This window comes from Phasianus colchicus, chromosome 16 (assembly GCF_987193195.1).
Source record: "Phasianus colchicus chromosome 16, bPhaCol1.hap1.1, whole genome shotgun sequence".
Classification (NCBI taxonomy): domain Eukaryota; kingdom Metazoa; phylum Chordata; class Aves; order Galliformes; family Phasianidae; genus Phasianus; species Phasianus colchicus.
This window is the reverse complement of record NC_143451.1, coordinates 1233014-1244537: the sequence shown is the minus strand read 5'-3', so window position 1 is coordinate 1244537 and position 11524 is coordinate 1233014. Positions and strand designations below refer to the sequence as shown.

The window sequence follows — 11524 nt, the reverse complement described above, 5'->3', positions numbered from 1 at the left end:
TCATCTCCTCTTGAGGTCTTGAAACAGTAAACGTTCGGTGCAGAAAGTCTATACCAAATTAACTTGAAAAACTGATGCTTTCCAGCTTCAGGTGAGACAATTATTCATTGATCTTTTGTACATTTCAAGTGTGCAAAAACTCACCTCTGGAAGACTGATATTTGTAGATAAAATTGATATGGCTTACTGGGCTCTGTTAGTGGCTCTTAGATGTAGTGAATTTGATGTTGTTAATGATCTTCTGCATATGGAAGTTCTACTTCTGCTGAATTTACCTGTCATTAACAGCTTGCTGCATTGTGAAATCATTAAATAGCAGCCTTTAACATATTTAACTCTGGTTTCTGAAAAGCTGAACTTCCTAATTGGGACTCATACATGTATGAACCCTTGGTGTCTGGTGCTGACTTGAGAATAAAACTTCAGTTATTACTTACAGGGCCTGCCTTACAGCATAAGATCACATGGCAGTGCCTTCTGCTTTCAGTATTTTACCAGTGCTGTGGTACAACTGGGTCTGGTTAATACCTGTTCAGATACAAGACAGAGTAAGGAAAATGTGTTTATTATTTCAGATCAGCCCTTTTTTACAAGGCATCGATTGGTTACTTGGTGGTGAATGTTGGGTTCTATTGCAGATGTGATGCTATCCATGCAGTAATGGATGGAAATACATTAAAGGAGCAGCATAACAATTTATTTCACAGGGCAAAGGTCAAGAGAGTGCTGATTCCATATTACAAATCTAACAAAACTGAAGTGGCAGAAGCATTCTTTGAAGGCTTAAGCAGATGAGGGATGTTCAGTTTTCTGTTACAAAACCTAAATCAGAGAGCATTGAAATCTGTTGAATTTTGGAATAGTTGAGAGTAAGAATGTGAATTCTGTTTGTAACAGAAAAAAACTTGTTCTCATTCCATCCCTCTACTACTCGCATCTGCTCCACATGTCGAAGTAGGAAAAGAGTCATTTGTTGCTCCGTTAATTGCAAAACTGTATTTGTCAGACACCAATTCTGAATCAGCTCTCATACCTGTTACCGTGCTTTCAATAACAAGACTGCAGTTGGGGTTGGTTTGTGGGGAGGCTAGCTGAATTGAAAGGGAGTGGATTGGGATAGTATAGCTGCTGGACAGAAACACCTATTTTAAAAGATGATCATCCTATGAAGTATGCCAGTTTTCCCACCTTGTGTATGTGACCTGAGGAGCCATGTTAAGATAAGCTTAAGATAATGGCAGGACAAGGGGAAATGGCTTTAAGTTGAGGGAGGGAGGATTTAGGTTGAGTATCAGGGGAAGTTCTTTACAGAGTGAATGGTGAGGTGCTGGAACAGGCTGCCCAGAGAGGCTGTGGACACCCCTCTTCCTGGAGGTGTTCAAGGCCAGTTGGATGAGGTCCTGGGCAGCCTGGTCTAATATTTAATAGGGAGGTTGGTGGCCCTGCATATGGTGGAGGGGTTGGAGCTTCATGATCTTTGAGGGTCCCTTCCAACCCAAGCCATTCTATGATTTTCTGATTCTAAGCTCAAATGCTAGTGTCTTGGGAATCAAAGAGAGTTTCTCTTTGCCATCCCTATTTACAGTTGCTTAACTAGGATCTGTAGTATCAGAAAGAAACCTGGGATATAATTGGAGTAAATGCAATTAAATTCTTCTGTAAAATAGTCAATTTAAAACCCTTTATGTCTTGAGCGATCGTGGAAAGAGTGACATAAAATGATTATTTAACGGATGTATTTGGGATCTCTGCTTGATTACTATAAAAAGATTCCTTCATAAGGCATTGTATGGAGTTGGCTGATATTTGCTGAAATACTCCTGTTGAAACTTTCTGGTGTGGAATATTGCTTCCAGTATTTCATCATACCTTTAAAAACTTACGAAGTTTCAATCTACAAGTTTTGGACTCCTTCATAGTGCTTTTCTGTAGCCATTTGAAGTATTACTTCTGCCTTTCAGTCTTGCACTGAGACTTCATTTGGTGGTCTCATTCTCTACTGATCTAATTTTCTCATTTGTTTCCTTTAATATTATAGTGCTTACCATTGATTGTGTCTGTTAGTACCTCTGAAATTCTATAGAAAGATGGCTATTGCTTTCCTTTTAGCAAGTTGCTGCAGCTACTTCAAGCCGACAAATAAAAGTTTGCTTTCTCCGAAAACCTCAGTAGCCACTGCTTTGCTTTTTTGATACAGATCAAACTAGAAAGTTTATCATTATTGTCTTGAGGATTGTGTACTTGAAAGAGAAGGGCTTGTGGACTTAAAAGCTTCTTTTTGCCACAAGTGTTGTGTTTAATAGAAGATGTTATGGTGGATTGCATGTCTTGCTTTACTGAATTCACTAAGTAGGGAACCGGTTCTCTGGGTGTCTTTGTTCCACTTTGGGATAATGTTGCCTGAAGATCATAACTGTGAAATACACCTCAAGTTCTTCACTGAACTCCAGTTTTATACAGACTTCAGGAGAGAGAACGTAATTGCTAATAGAACAAGTTAAACGTGCTTAAAAAGCTCTCTGTGTGTTTTTTGTTGCTGTTGTTTGTTTGTTTGTGGAAAATACTCTTCCTTTATTTAATTCTGGAATTTTCCCAAGAAATTATTGGAAGTTGTCATATAAGAAGAGTAATAAAGAGCATATTCTAGGAACTTGTTTCACAGATTGTACCAGTTACCCCCAAGAATATGCTGCTCCACTAGCATATGTTTTATAACGTTCATAGAGTAATTTTCAAGATGGTAATGTGGAGTTTACACTTCTGTGAACCTGTTAGCTATATTTTCCAGCTCTTAACTCTCTTGCCAAAGCAGCATTTGTTTCATGCAGATTTTTGCATCAGGCTTCCAACTTCTTCCTCAGGCTAGATGTTGGCCTAGTGCAAGTGGAGCTGAGAACATACAATGATGAGAGAACGGAGTGGTGTTCCCACTGATGTTTAACGACTCGTAGTTGCAGCATTGTGATCAGACTGTATTGTGTTAGTGTGCATGTGAGTCTAGGATTTACAGCCTTCTGCAGCTCTGCATGTAGTCTCTTCAGTTTTTTGTGATGGCTATTGTCTCCGAACATATGGAGATCTACAGATGATAACTGTCCTCTTGCATATGAAGTTAGAGACTCCCTCTACTGTGTAGAACAAATTAAACATCTGCTAGTTAACATGAGAGGTTTTTTTATGTTAAAAAATTCTTTTTATATTTATAAAAAATAGAAACATAATGCACTCCTAAACAAATTCTCAGAAGATAACCATTAAGAAAGATAATGAAAATGCTTGACTGAGATTGCATATGTGTTAATGCTAATATCAGACAATGAAAAAAAAAAATCAAACCTTATGTCCACATCCTGCTCATAATATTTAACATATACAGCTGAGATGATTTATGGAAGACTGTCTCAAACTTGTCTATTAGACATTTTACTGGAAATTTTTTAATGTAGTAAAGGACCAGTGATTACTTGAGAATGACTATTCTTCAGTAAGTCTTGTCTCACAGGAGACTTGTTAACAGGCTTGGAGCTTGTTATTATCTTCAAGAGAACATAGCAAGGAATTAAATAACAAAGCTACAAAGCCCATCGTTTTGAACATCGTTTTGAACAGATTGATGCTTTTGTTTTGTTCATAACTCACGGACTTTGCATGTTCATAAAAGCTGTTACATACTTTGGAAAGTTCAGGCATACCTTCAATCCTCCTCTGTATTCGATTCCTACTGACTTCATAGTAACTGCTGTTCCCAGCAGAGCTCAATGACAGCCGGCGCAGGATCGGGGCTGAATTTGAGGTAGCAGTCACTGGCTGAAAGGAATTCCTGTAATATGCTGCACTCCCCGAAGTACGATATTCAGTGGAATTTTGACGGGCTGGGCTTGACAGATTTACTGAATTAAGTGCAGAATCCATAGAGTCCTCAGAAAAGCAATGCTCTTTGGAAGTGCTGTTTTCTTCTATACGTAACGTTTCTGCTACAGAAAACAAAAGCATCAATCTGTTCTCTTGAAGATAATAACAAGCTTGTAAAAAAGGGCTGATCTGAAATAATAAACACATTTTCCTTACTCTGTCTTGTATCTGAACAGGTATTAACCAGACCCAGTTGTACCACAGCACTGGTAAAATACTGAAAGCAGAAGGCACTGCCATGTGATCTTATGCTGTAAGGCAGGCCCTGTAAGTAATAGACTCTGATTTAAGAACTGTTCAGAAAATCCTGGACTCCCAGTGATATAAAGTATACTCCACCAGGACTATCTTAATAAAGTAGTTCACAAACATACATTCTTGACTATGCTTAAGGAGTTACAAAAGTGATAGAATCTCACTGCAGGTTACTTCAGTTCTTTCTCCCTACCCTAGGTTCACAAACAAGTGAAGAAACAAAAAAATTAGAAACATCTTCACATACCAGTTATCATTTCTGCAAGCCGAGATTACAGCTTTGAGAGTGCGGGAGATATTTCCATCCTCCTGATGGCTGAGCCAAGAGGGAAAAAGGGGAGGGGAACAAAAAACGTCCATCTATGAGGCGAAAGCTCCCGAACGAGAAGCCCCGGGCACAATCCCGCGGCACCAACCCCGGCCCGCAGCGGGGGCCCGGCCACCGCCCTCAGCGGCCCCACCCGCAGCCCCGCGCCCGTTGCTCGGCAGCTGCGAGCCAACCGAGCCTGCCGGGAAGGCGGAGGGGCAGCACCACGGATAGCTCCTATTGGTCGAAGGAGGTGAGGGCGGAGCTCGAGGACGGCCGTCTTCTTCGCTATTGGCGGAGAGAGCCGTCAGTGCGGGGCGGGGGGCGGGGCCTCGCGGCTAGCGGGGTCGCGTTGAACTCCGCGTTAGGGCGGGGGAACGGAGCGAGGGGGCGGCGGCGGTCGAGGGTAAGCGAGCCGCCGGCTGCGAGAGCGGCGCGAGGTAGGGAGCGGCGCGGGGGCCGTCCTCACCTGTCACCGGGCGCTCAGCCCTCCCTCCTCGCGGCCCCCGGGCTCCGGCCGCGGGCGCGGTCCCTCGCGGTAGCGGCCGGGCTGGGGCTGTGCTTTCGTCTAAGGGGACCCTCGTCCGAGGGAGGGCGGCAGGCAGGCAGGCAGGCTGTGCGCGCGGTGCCACCGGCTGTGCGCCGCTGCGCGGACGGATGCCGGCTGCCCTCAGGTAGGTGGGAGGGGGGCGGAGAGGGCAGACCCCGGGAAGGCCGCCTCTGGGCGCGAGGGCTCCCCGCCGCCGTCGCTGCGGCAGGCGGCACCTCGGAGTGGCGCTACGCGAGGGGGGGAGCGGCTGGGGGCTGCGGCTGGGGGCTGCGGCTGGGGGCTGCGGCTGGGGGCTGCGGCTGGGGGCCGCCTCCGTGCGCGGGGCGGGGGGAGTTGCGAGGGCAGAGCCGCGCGATTTCTTATTTGTATAGCCGCGCTTCTTTTCACAGCAACGTGAATAGCTGTAAAACACATAATTCTACCTAAATTAAGTTGTTTAAATTGGAGATAAACAGATGTCTTAGACCTGCTTCTCTTTTTTTGCTGGAAGAAGTGAAGTCAATCACATTCTCTTACAAACAGGGCCTGGGTGACCCTGTAGACAGCAGGGTGACCACAAACCAGCAATGTGGCCTTGTGGTCGAGAAGGCCAATGGTATCCTGGGATGCATTAAAAAGAATGTGGCCAGCAGGTTGAGTGAGGTGAGTGAGCAAAGTATTATTTACTAACCAGCTAACTGCAGGAGAAGACTCTTAACAGAATAGAAATTTATGTTCTTAACATGCTCCTTTTTGAAGAAAATGGTAGAAAAGACAGAAGTGAGGAATAGAGGATACTTAAACCAACCTGGATCCACTAGAAAACTTCAAAGTAGGGACAGTTACAAAAGCTCAGCTATTCCATTGAGGGAGTAAGCACAAAAAGAAAGACTGAAGCCTTTAGCTAGCAGTTTGTCAGAAAACAGTCTTAAATATGCGCAAGGGTGGAAAGAGACTTCCTATTTCCTTAAATGCAAGCAGATTGAAACAGTTTCTTTTGATTTCTGTATCTATGATTTTCATAAGCAGTTACAAGAACGGTGTTCTCAGATTGGATATTATGAGTAAATGCTTGTGTTGCATTTAAGGAAATAATAAACAGCAACTATTTCTCATCCAAGAAAAAGACAAACACGTAAACTGAATGAGCAGCTTATATACATATATCCCCTAGATATCTGTAGCACTCCCATGGTGTTAGCTTATTAACATTACAGGGATTATTAACATTACATTCTATTTTTTTCTCTCCAAAGCATTCATAGTTGCTTTCATGTTTAAACTTGTGTCTTTCTGTAAGGGTTGATCAGGAAATCACTTTAATTTCTGTATTTTTAAGAATCTAGGCGTTCCTAAAATAGTTGGTGGATTACATGAGCAATGTGGGTAGGAAATAAATGTATTATTACCCTGAATTTGAGATAGATCTGTTCAAGGCTTTCTTCTGTACAGTACTGCAGCCTTCACAAAGCCCTGCTCACAGTATGTATAGTTTGATTACTGCTTTTTTTCTTTATGTATTTTGCATAGTACATAACAGTAATGAAGAATAAGATATAAGATAAACATGTACAGTAGAAATAAAGTGCAATGATTCTTCTTGGACAGATGTGCAACTTCTGAGATGTCTGTAGGACAAATTCCAGCTTTTGAAAAGCATAGCACAGCTAACAGTTCTGTAGAGTGTCTATAAACTCCTCTTTCTGGTTTATTTGGATGTGAATTTTCTGTTTGCTTGTTTTGTTTGTTAGTTGATTACATTCTGTTGCCTGTGACATTAAAGCAAAATCTACATATGTAGATTTGGTAGTGTTAGAGGTTTACCACTAAACTGTGGCATGCTAGTTTAATCTGATGATTCACTTCTGAGAATATAAAAACAGAAGTGAACTTTGCTTTCAGATGAATTATTTAAATTTCTTCCGCTCTTCAAAAACAGAATCAGTTTCACTTATGAAATCAACATGGATGTTTATGTTTCTTACAAAAAAACTTTTATTCTTCTAGTTTTGAACCTGATTTAGCATGAAAAATACTAAGCTGAAACTACTATTTTTGTTAACCACGTTTATGTTAATGGCACTTAAGCAATCCAGCCAGGATCAAAGCTCCATTGTAGGAACTGTGCAGATGCATAGCAGTAGACATATCCTGCCCTAAAGAAAAAGCAAAAATAAATAACGTAATGAAATGGAACACAAAGTAATTGGTAAAGTTATAAGAAGCATCATAGGGGGAAAAAAAAAATAGATGGACAAAGAATAAAAAAGAGGTTTGAGACAAAAATAAAAATGTTCTTACTGTCAGATTTCAGAAGTTGTACAAGGAAAAGGAGTAAAAAATTAAATTTATACAACGAGGATGTCCAGAAAATCTAAGAAGTTAATCTTGATTTTACATTGAACAAAAATAGAATGAATAAAAATCCTTAGGTCTCACAAATACGTATGTTATGATCATAAATGCACCATTAAGAGTCTTTCAACATCTTCTTAAGCAATTTATTCATTTTATCTTTAGAGGGTAACAATGTGGAGCAAAAAAGTTTTGCAGTCCTCTGTGATAGAACAAGTGGCAGCAAACCTTTGAGGAGAAAGAGTAAGATGGATGGCCTTAAACAGTTTTTGCTTTTATTAATGGAGCCTGATTTGTTTTCACAGAAATGAGGCAAATAATAAACATACACAGAAAGGAGAGTAGGAGATAGAAGGACAACAAGAAAAAAAAAATGGAGTGTCAAATTTTCTCCCAAATGGACTTGCAAGAGTTGACAGTGACTTACTAGAGCATTAATTTCTTCTTTACAGCTTTATTCAGGTCTAAGACAGAAAAAAAGAACATGCACACGAGTCTTCCAATCCATATTTTCTATGTTATTTAAAGTAATAAGGTTATGTATGGTATTTTATGTTGGTTTCATTTACATTTGCAGGTACTAAAATCTAACAAGTTTCTCAAAACCTGTAACAGAAAAATGCTGAGAAGAATCAAATTTATTGCTCTCTCTCTTCACATACATTGGGCTTATGATCCTCCCACTTCAGTGGCTGCTCTTCCATGTATTACTGAGTGCAATCATGTACAAATATAAGATAAACATTTTCTTTAAAGTATTTATAGTATGTTGCGCTCAAATAAATATTTGAGAAAATAAAGAAATAACCTGACAGCTATTAATCAGAGTTTTATTGCCTTTAATATATGATCCATCCTGATATAGCAATTATTGTTGTTTTAGTAAATGCATTACCTCACTTTTACAGGTTTATTTTCAGCCAGTATATCTATCCTTTTGCTCAACACAACAGAGAACTTTCCAATAGCCAAAAAACATTCTGCCTTTAAATTAAATTAATCTTCTTGGAAATATTACTCTTCCAACTCTCCTGTTCTGTATGTCAGCTACTGCTCAAAGCTGTCTACTGTTCCTCCTGTTAACCATACAGTTATTAAAACTTGGTATATGAATACCTTTTCATCATATTTATCCACAATAAATGAATGAGACTTCTCCCCATAGAATCTTTCTATGAAACTTTCCATCCCTCTGTCTTTCTGCTAAATCTCAAATAATCTGAACTGCAGTTCATTTAGATATTAGACCTCAGGTTCAGATAACATCCTTGAGGTAATAAAATGTTATTGTCTGACAGATCTAAAGTGATATTTTTCCTGTAGAAAATTCCATGGGGCACTTACACTGAAACTGAGAAGTGTTTTTCCTTCTCTTGCTGAGTGAGGGTTTAAATAGGAAATGCATATACACAGAGCAAAATTTGGAAGGTAACATTTCCCATCAGGTCTTTTCAGTATTACAGAGCAAGAAAAAGATTTTTAAGACTTGCATGTGCTGATTAAGGTGATTGAATTTTTTCTACTATTATTTTCCTTTTAGTTTAGCAATAAAGAAATACATTAAAAAAATGCAGTAGGGGAAAGATCTGCCCATGGATTTGTTGTATTTGTGCATATCTAAATAGCAGTACAGGCATCTTGTCATCCCAAGGACACCATGGAGTATTCATATAATATAAAGAGAGATGATGGGGATTTTCTAATAACTAAATTGGAAATCAGAAATGTTACTTTTTTTTTTTTTTTTTTTCCCCAATTTACCAGTTTGCAAGCAATGCCTCCTTTTCCATAAAGACAGCTCTTCAAGAAAGCCCATTTCTAACACTCACAGACCTGTGCAGAACACCGTTTTTCATAGATGACAGACAGTAACTTTACAATAACATCAGCCATTTCTTTCAACACTGTCACAAATACCATTCAACAACAAATAGCATTCAACTAGGCCTCAACTGCCTAATTTCATTGAAGCCTGTATACCTTTCATTCAGTGTTAACATTACTTGAAAAAAAGTGTTTGGACGTTACATTATATTATCCTCAGTTCATCGTGTTGTAGCAGATCTAATCTTTAATGAAAACGAGACATGTAGGAATCCTATTTGAACTTTTCTTTTATCTTCACTCTTATTTCAAAAAGAAAGTTGTTGATTAAACACACCTAGTGACAAACCAACATGTGATTATCATCTATAATAAATGATACTCCTGCTTGCTAGTATAATTGTATTTGCTTTTCTTGTTGCCTTTGCTTGCTTCATCCACACCAGTAGATGTGTTGAGAAAACTGACTGGGAGAAAAGAGGTCATTCCCTGGTCCTGGTTACAAAGACAGCACAGACACAGCCCATGGTGACTGAAAAACAAGGAATAAAGAGGTTCAAGACTGTACTGCAAAAGTGTATTGCAACTGCAGGTTGCTTAAAGAAGTAGAAGCAAAGGGAATGTCCACAGGTTTGAAAAAGTGGCCTGCAACTACACAATATTCATTGTTTCAGAAAGGAGATTTAACGATGCAAAATCTTTGGCAAGAAAACAGTTGTTTTTAGGGATCAAATAGAGAGAGAAATAGTGCTGGGGACCTAGACTCCATTTAGGACATAATACTTGTCTTGTCTCTACACGTGAAAATATTTTAAATTACTAGCTGAGAGATCAGGGGTCCTGAACCATGGTATGTTCATTATTGTTGATTGCATGTACTGTGTCATATCACTTAAAAAATTAAAAACATTAATGGCACTGAAATTTCAAACTGGGTGCACGTACCACTGTGCATAACAACTGACAAGCTATTATCTACGTTGATTAAAACTCTTAGTGCTAGTGTTTTAGCTTCTCCAAAAGCAAGGAATAAACAATTTGAATGTAGGCTTTATCAGTATTTGTACTTGTAATAAAACCAGGAATATTCATAGAATCATAGAATCATAGAATTTTTTTTTGAGTTGGAAGGGACTCTTACAGACCATTGAGTCCAGTTCCCCAGTAATGAACAGGGACACCCACAGAGGTCAGAGACCTCAGAGGCCTGTCCAGCCTGACCATGAATATCTCCCCACTGCCATAATGTTGTCTTGCCCCAGACCTATACAAGACTACAAAGTGAGTCACCAGCTCTGGATTCCTACTTAGGAGGGGTTTGCCATCAAGATAGACAGCAAGTCTCCATGTAACCCTCTCCTCTAGGCATCAGCCCTGGGAAACATGCTGCCAAATATTCTTCAGAAAAGCATCTTAGAGAGGTTTCTGTGAGCAGATGGGGGACATTTGATGAAGCAAACGGATGCTGGGTAAGCAGTAATTCTCACTCAACCACCAGCCTGGGGGCTCCGTTCTTTCTTCATTTCCATTCTTTCTGATGGAAATGTCCTTGAAACTTAACTTTTTCCTACTTTTCCAGTACTTGTTTGATACTTTCTTTTTCTAGTAAGCAAAAATTCTAAGCCCTTGTCCTCCAGTAACTGTCTTTCATTTTCTGATACATTCAAAGATAACCTTTGGAGGCATGCCTTTTTCTGGGAAGCCAAGTTCTAACAGCAGAAAAAAATTTCAAAGGCTGTATGGAGAGCATCAACTACAATGGCAATAATATCACTGACCTTGCTAGAAGGAAGAAATTGGAACCTTCTAATGTGGTAAGAACATAACTTTATCATCATCTAAACTTCTGCTTCTCCTTCTAAGGAAAGTTTGTGAGTGTGTGTGACAGATGTTCTGAAATCATATAATATATAAAACAAAGTTTGTCACATGCCTAAAGATTTCATTATACATACTTTTATGATTTTTTGTTTGTTTGTTTGTTTGTTTGTTTTTAATATCTGGGAACCTGTTTCTGCTGGGATTTAAGTTTCAGCTTTACAGAATTAGCCTTCAGCATCAGATGAATGTTTTTTAAAAGAAAACCAGTAGATCAGTATATACATTTTTGCTTTCATCTTAGTAACCCAAAACTAGAATTTTTTTTTGAGTTGGAAGGGACTCTTACAGACCATTGAGTCCAGTTCCCCAGTAATGAACAGGGACACCCACAGAGGTCAGAGACCTCAGAGGCCTGTCCAGCCTGACCATGAATATCTCCCCACTGCCATAATGTTGTCTTGCCCCAGACCTATACAAGACTACAAAGTGAGTCACCAGCTCTGGATTCCTACTTAGGAGGG

The 11524-nt window shown here is 39.7% G+C and overlaps 1 long non-coding RNA gene across 2 annotated transcripts; it reads left to right on the top strand.

The window, feature by feature from the left end:
* Positions 1 to 4790: 4790 nt before the first annotated feature.
* LOC149915698 (uncharacterized) lies at positions 4791 to 10778 on the top strand. 2 transcript variants are annotated; one of them, XR_016471644.1, is made up of 3 exons: positions 4791 to 4914; positions 5547 to 5666; positions 10548 to 10778. It is a non-coding gene; the product is annotated as an uncharacterized LOC149915698 (long non-coding RNA). The 2 variants fall into 2 exon arrangements; XR_016471643.1 differs by lacking the exon at positions 10548 to 10778 and adding an exon at positions 7936 to 8074 and having other exon boundaries at positions 4792 to 4914.
* Positions 10779 to 11524: the final 746 nt, after the last annotated feature.